General features: G+C 43.9%; 1 protein-coding gene across 1 annotated transcript in view; it reads right to left on the reverse strand.

The window, feature by feature from the left end:
* The window catches only part of PAK5 (p21 (RAC1) activated kinase 5), an 856,297-nt gene extending 845,393 nt beyond the window's left edge, over positions 1 to 10,904 (reverse strand). Inside the window, exon 1 of the mRNA XM_086927707.1 lies at positions 10,700 to 10,904. The gene's annotated coding sequence lies outside the window, so the exon portion shown is untranslated. The remainder of the gene's footprint in view (positions 1 to 10,699) is intronic.
* Between the last annotated feature and the right edge of the window lie 984 nt (positions 10,905 to 11,888).

The following is an 11,888-nucleotide window of genomic DNA, read 5'->3' on the forward strand; positions in this document are numbered from 1 at the left end:
AGATCTGCCTCTAGAGCCGCGTTAAAAACGCTCCATTGGCTCCCGGTAAGGGAGAGGATAACTTTTAAAGCTCTATGTGTATGTCACCGCATCCTAAATGGCAAGGCACCTAATCCCTTACAGTCCCTTACCACTCCCTACAGCCCAGGACGCAGGCTTAGATCTTCTGGTACCGGGCTACTTGTAGTCCCCAAAATACATAGGACCCGAATGGGAGGCAGATCCTTTAGATTACTGGCGGCGAGGAGCTGGAACATGCTTCCGACGGAGCTGCGTCCTGAACCCTCCGAAGTAAAATTCCGTAGAGCTCTAAAAACACATCTTTTCCGTTCAGGTTTGGTGTAGCCTCCCCGTTGTGTATGCTCACTCTCGCTTTTCTAGCGCGGGGACACGCCGGTGTGCGTAATGCCATGCGCTTTATAAAATTCCCAAAAAAAAAAATCATATTTGTCTGAACTTTGCCACAGTTTAGTCACCTGATACATATATTTGTTTCTGGATTTTCCACAACTTCACAAGTCATAATGGCTGTGCGCTCAAAGACATGCTTCAAATGGCTCTCATGCCAAGCACTGGACAGAAGCGAAGAAATTAGTTGGGCTTGGCAGGAAACCATTAGTACATGAAACGTACTAGTAAGAACTGTAACAATGAATACAGGTCCAGGTAGAGTGTATGGTGCTCTTCCTTTAGGCCAAATGTTGACTGTGGGATATATCTCCATTTCAGTTCAGGAAGTTAGAATAAAAAGGGACATGGGTGGTTGTAATAAGTACGCAACCACTCTGCACAATGGGACTAGGTCTCACCACATATGTTAAATAGTGCATGGGACGGTGGGAAAACTTTCTGCCACAATACATTTCCCATATCAGAAGCACATCATACTGTTACAAAGGTAGTATTGGGACATATTGGAGTTTTTTGCGGATTAGTTTAGAGACCAACACCAATAGTAAATGTGTTTGACTTGTAAAATCCGTTAATTACGCCACTGTAAAGAGGCAATCTGCTTGGAGCTGAAAAAAGTAAGCAAGACATCCCTGCTTGCAGCAAAGAAGACTTTTTCTGTCACTGCAAGAGGCTTGCAGGAGGTGTGTCCCTTGATCTCACGTGATGGTATGCCTTCACCACTTACCTATAGATGGGAAACTAAGTGTTCTGCTTTAAAGAACCACAGGGGCATTTGACTCTCACTATTCTGAGAATAAACAAAAGCCTGTCCCCCGACGCAGCTTGCTGCAAGAATCTTGGATGTTGTAGGGCTAAGACAGAGCCTGCCAGCTGCAAGCTTCTGCTCAGTTAGAAGCACCTTGCCCTAAGAAGCTAGAGTGATGAGGGGTTGAGACTAGTCTTTGCATAGTGGGAGTTGACTGGGGAGACAAAAAAAGGGGTTACTTCAGTGGAATTACCTCTGAAGTAGCCAGCAAGTTGTACAGAGAATCTTTCAACCTATGCATACAATTCTTCAAACCATATAGATGATCTGCATAAAAGCATTATTTGAGTAACGCAAAGCATGCTAAACTAGCACTAAGTCAAGGCCACAAGAGGTACCTGGATCCAGCTGAAAACTTCTATACAGCACATCCTAGAGTTCAGGTTGTTTGACCATTGGAGCAGATGCTATTAATCCACAGTCTGAGCGCGCACATTCTGTTTCAACAATATCTACCAACTGCAACAACTGCGATAACTTGACTTGGTTGGGGGAGAAGGTTCCTGTGACGGGAAGTACCAACAGCAAGCACATTCAACACCGACAAGCGCATTCCGCCATGGGGCGACCCAAAGTAGAAGAAATACACACCATGCAAAGGGGTCTGTCACAGGTTCTGCAAATACAATCCCAACTGTATCCCCCGGAAGGTATGACCCAGAAGCCCACTAATGAAACAATTCCTGACAGTACATCCAGTAGTCTTTAGCAAGTCCTAGGAAACTGAAGTAATGATGGGAATGAGGGGTTGCCTGATACAACAACTATAAACTTACCACCAGCCTGTAGCCCCTATGTGACAGACATGGCAAATGTTCCTCCCTTGAAACCAGGTTCAATTGAGATCCCATTTCAGTTAAAGAATAAAGTTTTGCACTGGCTTCACTCTAAGTTTTTATTTCCGACTGCCAAAAGCAACCACATTTTGAAGATACGGAGAGTGGGAGGGATTGGCCCTACTAAAAGGTGTTGAAAGGGGACTGTATTAAACTACCCGGTTATGCCAGAGAGACTCTAAAAAAGGTCATCACAGCTGCCCTGGACTGGCAATAACCTCATACTTTTTCCCTAAGGATATTTTTTATTGCTATGTATTTCATGATCTTGAGCCCACTGGTGACCAATTTAGTGGTAAGCAGCATGATACCCATCACCCAGTGACCATACCCCTTCCAATTGAATCGAAAGCTTGTGCTCATTACAGGAGAATGATTGACTTTACGTTGAGAATGACATCATACTTATAGGTAATAAGGGAGGATAGACAGCAATAGTTAAAGATCAGTGCCTTAACCCACCTGACATTGACCCTTTATGTTTGTCCAATCCTGTAGTCTCTATTTCCACCCTACGCTCTAAACCAATTTTTCATACTAGGTTCGAAGCCCTTAATCAATCTGACCCTCCTGTAGTCTTCAATTGTTTTGATCATAGGGGGAAATGCTCTCTTGTCACATGGAATGTGTATGGCTGCGAAGTAAGTTGAATTCCCCTGACTGGTGTAACCTTACCCTAGACTCCAATGTAATGTGTATTCAGGAGACCTTGTGTACAGTGTCTACCTTTGTGAAGGTGCTTACATCGTTGTTCCTGGAAGCCACCCCAGCTCCAGCAGGAAGGGCCACAGGGGGTCTTCAGATCCTAGTATCTAATTCATTATCCTCCACCACTAACAAGGTAACAACGGTTTTAACTTATGTACAGCTACTTTGGTCATCACTGAAAAATGTACCTAATTTAGTTGTTATCAACTTTAATAACAACGTTTTCTATTCATCCTTGTTGGACTAGGCCCTTTTTGCAGGGACCTCCCTGAACGTTTTGCCTTCCTCTATAGCCTTTTTTCTGACATGGCGTTGGTGGTTTTAGGACTCTGGCACTTTAGCACTGCTGTCCAGTGTGTTCTCAGTGGTAAACATGGTATGATTGGTCAACACCTGTTTGGCATATTTAATTTTCCTGTCAGTCCGTTGTAAAGTGGTATCTCAGATACCCAGGGCCATTAAATTAAATGCTACTAGTGGGCTTGCAGCACTGATCGGGCCGCCCACCAAAGTAGCGTTTCAAACCTGTCTCAAGCCTCTGCCATTGCAGGGCCTGTGTGCGCAGTGTTACTGCCACTGTGACGGGGCACCTAAAGCATGTGCCGCGTCTGTGACCCACCTTTTAAAGCATGTCAGTCACCCCTAAGGTAGACCCTAGCTAGCCCTATGGGCAGGGTGCATTGTAGGTGAAAGGTAGGACATGTACCTTAAGTGGGTGCCATGTCCTAGTAGTGACGAACAGCCATTTTGGTTTCTCACTGCCGTGAGGCTGCCTTCCCATAGGATGCATTGGGGATTCCCTGAAAAGTGTTTCAGTGGTAATTCCTTATATGAGAGGAGCAGCGTGGTCAAGTTTGATATGTTTGGAATAGTAATAATAAAGGCTGCTCAATGATGTGCGCAGATTTATTATCACTGTTTTAGAAATGCCACTTTTAGAAGTTGGCATTTTTGGGTGCTATGTGTCTGCCAGCCTGATGTGTATTGCATGTCTGGCTCTGGAGTGACAGGGGATGGTGAGGTGTGCGGCTCCAGGGATGGCAGGGTGAGTCAGCGCTAGGCTGAATAGGAGATCTGCATTGGGAGTAGTGGGAGGAGTAGTCACCTGACCCTGAATAGGTCTGTGCCTCCCTGTGGTGTGTTTGAGGACTGAGCCCCATCTGACAAAGGAGGGTGGAAGCCTGGTAAACAGAGTGCTTCAACACCACCCAGAACCAGTTGAGGCTGGTTCCCCAAGCCCTGTGCCAGGGCAGAACAAAGCGAAAATGTACTATAAGTACTGGGGCTGTGACCCCATGAATGTGTGCTTCCTTGTGCTACTGTGGGATACTTGCTGCTTCTGGGCCCCAGGAGGAACCGCCACGAGGGACTTCCTCCCTGCTGGAGGGCCTTGTGCGGTGGCCTGCTTGGGCCCAGCCTTTTGCCCTGGCACAGTGGGACTCTGGTCCTAGCACCTTGTGAGCGTTCCACCTTTGCTGCAGGAGTCTTAGAGAGAGGGACTCCACCCTCAACCTACAGTTTTAACTTTAGCAATTCAGGTCCACAGCACTAAAAGTATTGTATGTATCTCCAATATCACCCCTGTCTGGCCTAATGGTATTAGGATTAAATGGGCGGGGGTGGACCCATGTAAGGTACTGCAGGATTTACGAACCATAAACCCTCAATGAATTTAGTTATTGCTTGGACAACGAGGTAGATCATTAGAGGCTCTTAAATGCCTTTAGTCAAATCACTAGATCCCTCAGTTCATCATTACTGTTAAGACCTCTTAGATCTGGTAGTGCAGGGAGATGAGGGTGGTTTGATCATTAATGCCCCCAAGCATCTAAACTCTGAAGGGACGCCCTTCACAGTCTCCCCGGGGATTTTCCACAAATTAAGCAATTGTGCAAACACTGTAAGCATGTACTTGCAGCCAGGAAAAGGGTATTACAAGAGGAAGCGCGGGCAAACCTAGCCAATTCAAATAATCAAATGGTTTGTTCCTTTTTGGAATATAGTGAATACCTCTTTTTTTTTTTTTTAAGTATGAGTTTATTGAAGAAATAAGGAAGGGAAGGAAAGGGAGGAGAAAAGGGGGATACAATCATTATAAATATCACATATCAAGGATAAGCAATGCAATAAAAACTCATAAAAAGCAAATTTAACAAGCATGAAGATTTCATGAACATAACTTACGGATATGAGTGAAAAATACAATAAAATACAGTAATGCCTCTTTTTTAAAGGATGACTTTATGCCTGAACTTCACTCACTAGTCTGCTGCGTAGCATGGTAACTCATTTCATGGGTATTCTTTATTCATCTATGATGGATACACCTCTAGATAGTGGAATGGTAGAACTGCTTAAATCTCAGCTTCCCTTCACATTACTTTGGAGGAGGTCCTTCTTGCTATTGATACAATTGCTGAGGGAAAGGCGCCAGGCCCCGATGGAGTGGCAGCAGATACATTTAAAGCTATGAGCGAACTATGGGGCCCCATTCTGACTAGGGTGCTGAATGCAGCTATTGAGATCACATGTTCCTCTTCTTGGGTCATGTCGATCATAGTCCCTATTTTTTTTTTATTCAAAGAAATTTTATTGATTATGATTACAACACAAAAAACATATAAGAACGGGGGAAGTATTGTATGTACATCATGTCACTCATGTAACCAATACTAGAAGGAAAGAGTGATGGAACGGACAACATATTACAAACGGACCGATCGTCATACACAGCAAATTATCCACAAATTTGCTGGTAGAACAAATTCTAGCAAGTGTCGAATACTGCGTAGTACCAGGCCCGCAGAATAATGTTAGAAAAACAGAAAAAGGAAAGGAAAGCAGAGAGTGAAGAGGTACAGCAGGAGGAGAAATTGAGAGGAAGTAAGCTATAGCTTGGTGCCAAAGAACTTGGAGGTTGTGAATAAAGTCAGATCAAAAAGGGGGAAGCCTTCAATTAGATCCAGCGGGTGGTCTCCAAGGACATTGAGGGGAGTGAGGTGATATGGAGCGTGATCATTTTGATCTAGCAGCTCAAGGGGGTTTAAAAACCTTAGGGTTAGCGTTGAGGGCCTTCCATAGTTTCCTGTGTCTGGGTTTCCAGGGGGAGGTATTTAGCACAATATTATCTGCTCCTCTTTAAAAAATTAACCATTCTTGCCATTTCTTGAATATGATTTTCCCAAAGCTCTTCCATTTGCAAAGGACTATTTTAGACGCAAGTGTTACCATTAAGTCAAGCAGAAAGCGTTCATCCTCTCCTGTCAAGTCAGGGTCCAAAAAGCCAGCCAGAATATAAGATAGTTTTTTAACCGGGCGGATGTTAAAAGTCAGTGAAATGTATTTGAAAATTTGATTCCAAAACTTTTCTAGCATTGGGCATAACAGAAGCATGTGCGATAAGTCACCTATGTGGGCGTTTCAGTTCCGGCAGAGTGGTAATTGGATTAGCTTTAATCTAAATAGACTATCGGGGGTCCAGTATGACCTGTTTACGATCATAAATTTTGTTTGTGAGAGAGTAGGGGAGATTTTGTGTTTGAACGGCATTATGTGCATTTGCTTCCAGTCCAGTTTAATTGTTTTACTGTTTGGTTCGGTTTCCCACTTTGCCACGTTATTCAAATGTTGTTTGCGTGGCTCTCGGATCAGAAGTTTGTAAATCCTAGAGACAGTGTGGCATGCTCCTACTAATTGGGTGAGTCTTGAGGGGAGTGAGGGGGGTTAAAATTAGAGGTAAGTTTCGAGATCTGAACTTTCAATTTCAGGAAGTCATAAAAATCTAACTCGGTTAATCCCTTATCTTTTTTAAGTGTGGAGAATGGAATCGGACCAGCCGCATTATATAGGTCTTTAAGGAAGTTGATCCTTTGTGTGACCACTCTTTCCAGAACACAGTTTCTTTATTTATTTTTATCGCAGGATTGTTCCAGATCGCCTGTAAATTAGATGCACCCATTTTTGTTGTGAGGATAGTCTCTAGTCGCTTTAGGGCTTTTTTTGTATTTGTCATGATGTATTTAGAGTGTTCCATTTTATTTGTCTGCATAGTCATAATCGCTTGAAGGGGGATTCCTTTAGTGAGCTCTAATTCCACATCTACCCTATTTTTAAGAAGGAAAACAAATAGTATTCCCTTTATCTCTGTTTCACTGACCTCAGTAGTGAAATTGATTTGGTTGACCACATATTCCCCTGGTCCACATTGATCGCACAGGGTGCCCCTAGGAATTTAATCAGCTTTTTAGCACACCCAAATGGAAGTCTATCTGGCATGGTGCGGTATGGCCTCATTGGGGAATCTTCCCCCTAGTTTAAAATCAAGAAGGGTGTCAGACAGGGGTACGTAATAGCATCGCTCCTTTTTTCACTTTTTATTAATGGGGTGGAAGGCTCCTTCTTGAGACTGTGCGGTTGATGCCCTTGTCTTTGTTAAGCAAATTCTATTGTATGCCGACGATGCTGTCCTATTATCTAGGACCCCTGTCGGCTTACATAAATTGATGGACTCTTTTTGGCAAGTCATGCACTCCTGAAAATTCAATTTTAAAAGGAAAAAACCTTTACAATGGTGTGCGGGAAAGTACAGAAACTTAGGACTTTTTACATTGAGGGAGCCCCAATTGTTAATGCTAATTACTTTTGCTATCTAGGGGTTCTATTTACAAGCAGTGGGTCTTGGGCACAGCATGTTCTAAGTACACAGCTGAAATGGAGTAGGATATACGAGGGAGTGTTCAGATTTTCTCATAAGATCGGCAGTCACCCAATCAAGGCAATGGTTGAAATTTGTATGGTGAGGGGTCTTACAACTGCTATATTTGGAGAGGCCTGAGGGGTTATGCTCAGAGTCAACGCCTTCAGATGAAAGAAATCCACATTCTTAAATATGTGTTATGTGCATCCAGATCTGCATCATCCTTTATAGTACACAATGAGGCTGGGTTACACTTTCTAGAGGATACATTAGCTTTAATTTCCCTATTGCTTTGGCAGTCTATATAGACAAAAGCAGAAACATATTTCACCAAGTCAATTATATCTGCCTATCTCTTGCCCATGTTTTGAAAATCCCATGGTTGTCTTATATAAATGTTTATTTATAATTGTTGGTTGATTCACCCATCTTGACTAACCGTGGAAGTTGCCCCTTTGAAGAAAAGCATAATTAGGAGTACTTGTTTGAATGACAGATAGGAACTTAGAATGCTTCATGAATCAAAGAAGCATTCTGTTGTTTTTTAATGTATCAAATGGTCTGTTGGAGGGTTGATAAAATTATTTAATTTGGGTGACTAACATTCAACAAAGCTTTGTGTTAACTAGATCACGACTGGGCATTGTCCACCACCTTGTAGTCCTCCCTGAAATGGAAAAGCACCCACCAGATACAATACCTTGTCCTTGTGATGGTGTGTCAGTCCAAAGAACATGGCATTTTATTTTATTTTGCAGTTTTTATGAGTGCTTGAGAAGATATTATCTAAACTACTATATATATATATATATATATATATATATATATATATATATATATATATATATATATATATATATATACATACATACATATATATATATATATATATATATATATAGAGAGAGAGAGAGAGAGAGAGAGAGAGAGAGAGAGAGAGAGAGATGCTATAAAATGTATATTGGCACTAGAGAATCCCTTGGTTTGCGTTACAACTGCACTCTATATAAAGGGTGCTATACATTTTTGGAAACGTATTGCACTGCAAAATATTTTCATGTGAAGGTTTTAATAAGTTGCATCTTTTATTTTAATCATTTTCTTTTAATACTGATCTGTATTTACTGATGATGTGTTCTTTTTTATACACTTTTATGGCCTTCTGTGTCTGTGCCAAAAAAATGTTTTAAAGGAAAGAAAGGCTGGATTATTGATTAAGAGTGAGAATATAAAGAAACAGGGCATTTTGCAGTTTTATATTTGTAGTGTTCATAGAAGGAAACATTTAGATGTGTGTCCAGAACATTGTAAGCAGTCAAGGAGAAGAAAAATCTTGTGAAAGAGTTGGCAGTTTAGGCAGCTAAGGGTGGTAAGCCAAAGCTATGAGGAAGAGAGGAAGTATGCAGCTGTCACTAACTACTTTAGAGGTAAAGCAGGACACATGCCCATTTCTCAGGATGCCATAGCTATCAGAGTAGCAATTCGTAATTGTAAAGTTGTTTGGCAAGTTGTTTCACACATACTTCACACATTTTCTCAAAGGGTACTTAGCTGCTGAGCCATGCAGCCAAGCTCAAGCTAAGAGATACTTTTCAGAAACTAGGCTAACTTTGTGGGTGGGACTCTTTGGGTCTTGTGTGGGTTCAGTCACAGCTCACACCCAAACTTTGGTATTTCCCACATAGATTTCGTTCTAAATCAACACAGTTACCAAAAGACACTTTATGATTTACAAAGGCTGCTACTACTAATACTATACAAATTACATTTCAAAATGTTAGTAGCCTCCCTGGGGATACTGGGACCTGTCATGAAATCTGTCGGAGTACACTAGTAAGCGTCTGTGGTTGGATAGTACTTTCTACCAAATTAAATGGCCAAATCCACTCTTCTAAGACACGTATGACGAGAGTACTGATCGATATGGGTATAATCCTAAACATTAAGGCATGAAGCGCTTTATCAGAAGAAAGGATTAAGTACTGAAACATCAACATACAGTAGAATAGGAATGGTTATTGCAGAACTAAAGGCTCGTCTTGGGGATTGCATTATAGGGCACCTGGCATGCAAAACTGTCCAGAAAAAATGAATACAGTTAAATGACCAATGGCGACCTGTGACAAGTTGACCCTAGTAGAAAACAGCACAAAGCACACAGGTACTGTGTCGGAAACAGACAACTTTAATATGTCAGTGTTAACTTCTGGCACAATGACCGTAGAGTTGAACTGCAGAGCCAGCCAGGTGTACCGAGACTAAGGGATACGGTGTAAGGGGAGGGTGGGGGGGGGGGGCATGCAAAAAGAAGTGCAAGGTAGGCTGTAACAATTACTTTTCCGTGGAGATTATCATACCAAATTTGCCTTAAAGACTAAGTGTAAGTATAAAGTTTTGGAAACAAACAATACATCAATGTTTACAACTTTAGCGCAAGAAGAGTGCAGATGTAACCAAGTTACAACATAATACTATTAAGGGTAACTTAACCAAAAACTTTTCAATATACACTCACCGCCCAGCCTTGCAGCTTAGCACACCTTTAAACTTTAGTTGAACGTCTAAAAATGTTGACAATCCCCCCTCTAGCCAAGAGTTCAAACCACAAAGACGCCGAGTAACATTTAAAATAGATCAGAATCATTGCTACGGATAATAACGACACGTAAATTGGTCATACTTCTCGATACAGGCATAACGTTTGATGAGCTTTTGACACTTCTGTGTTACTGAAGATAAATGTGAGTCCATAAAAAGAAATAAAGGGAAAACCAGGCACATATACACAGAATATGCGACTTGATATAGACATAGCAAGACATACAGTATAGAAAGCCTGTTTGCTGCATGAATAGATGGAACAGCGTGATGCTGCTTTCCACTGTCACATGCCCGGTGTTGCAGTATACCGCTATCTCCACAGAGCACAGTGTGTGTGTACAGGAAGTACACACGGGCAGTAGAGTCATCGCTCAGAGGGTCTATCTCTGGGATGAAGCCACTGGACGGGCACAGGGGGGGGAGGGAGTGCTGTGCATAGCCCCTGTCACACACATACATTGTCTGCTCGGGTTCATGCCTCGGAGCCTGCTGTCAGCCTGCACAGCATCTCCTAGGAAACAGCCCTGCTGCCATGTAGTCCTCCTCCCGTCCCGGACTGGCCGGCTGCAGCGCGCCCGAGACTCTGGGTACCACGGATGCTCTGTGCACCTCCAATACCGGGAAGCGATGACAGCCTACCTGCTCTTGCGGTCGGTTTGGAGAGCGCTGCTGCTCCTGCAGCCCGCTTCAGCCGCGGTCCGCGGCCGCTCACATGCTGGGCTCTGCCGGCGCCATGTTCGTGCCGGGCTGCCGCGCGTGCCGCCCCCCTGCAGGGAGAGCGCGAGCCCAGGGGTGGGAGAACAACAACAACAAGAGCATCAACACTGTCTGCCTCCCCGGCGCCAGCCCCAGCCCGGTGACAGCGCCGCCTGACGCGCCCGCGCAGCCTCCGTCGCGCCTCCTGCAGGCGGAGCTGCCGCGCAGGCTTCACTCAGGAGGATGCGCGAGGGCCGCGCAAGGACAGACCGGCGCACAGCGCTCCCCGACGCCACCCCGGAGCACCGGCGCTCGTGCTAAGCCTCGCGGAGGGAGGGCAACAGGGTCACGCAGGGCAGCCACCAGCAGGGTCACGCAGGGCTGCATCCATCACAGGGGCACCGTCACTCTAAAAGGCATGACTCCCGGTACACCTGTGGGTCACACTCAAGGACACACCTCAGCTGTCACTTCCTGACATTTGAGGGGATAAGCAATGTTGAGATTTCACCTACTACTGGCCTTGAATTCTTTTTCCTCAATTCTATATAGTTTAATGGGGCGTCCGGAGAGAGTCATCTCCTCCTGGGTTTTTGGGAGAGAGGTGCGTCAGAGCTGAGCCAGAGGGTATAGACCGCTGGTAGAAAGGGGCAGACTTATTGTGGAGCTTTAGTTACTGATTGCGTGCCTAGTTTGGCCTCTTTTTGGCAAATGCATCGATCCAGTTGAAGATTTAATTAACTGCTATCACCTATGGTTTAGGTGTATTTTTGGTGACGAGTTTGTTTCTAGGATTAGGAGCGGAAACTTACTAGTTGGAGAAGGTTATGCCCTGTTTTAATTTTCTCACGGTACGTTTCTTCGCCTCATCTTTTTTCATTGTATTTTTGTTGCCTTGCTTGGCCACTTAATCGAGGTTCTTTTATGTTGGCGGACTGTTGTCATTACTGTTATAGAATAGGCCGTTGCAGGAGGAGAGCAAGATGATACAGTAGTTGCAATAAGTTTGGATCGTTGCCCGGCAGGAGTATCCGGCTCAGAGGGACGAGGGAGAGTAGGCATTGGCTAGTGTTAGCTGCAGAGAAGTTGGCCAAGTTCAAGGGCATGGCTACGGGGAGCTAGACAAGTGTAT

The sequence above is a fragment of the Lissotriton vulgaris genome, chromosome 6 (assembly GCF_964263255.1).
Source record: "Lissotriton vulgaris chromosome 6, aLisVul1.2, whole genome shotgun sequence".
Lineage (NCBI taxonomy): Eukaryota > Metazoa > Chordata > Amphibia > Caudata > Salamandridae > Lissotriton > Lissotriton vulgaris.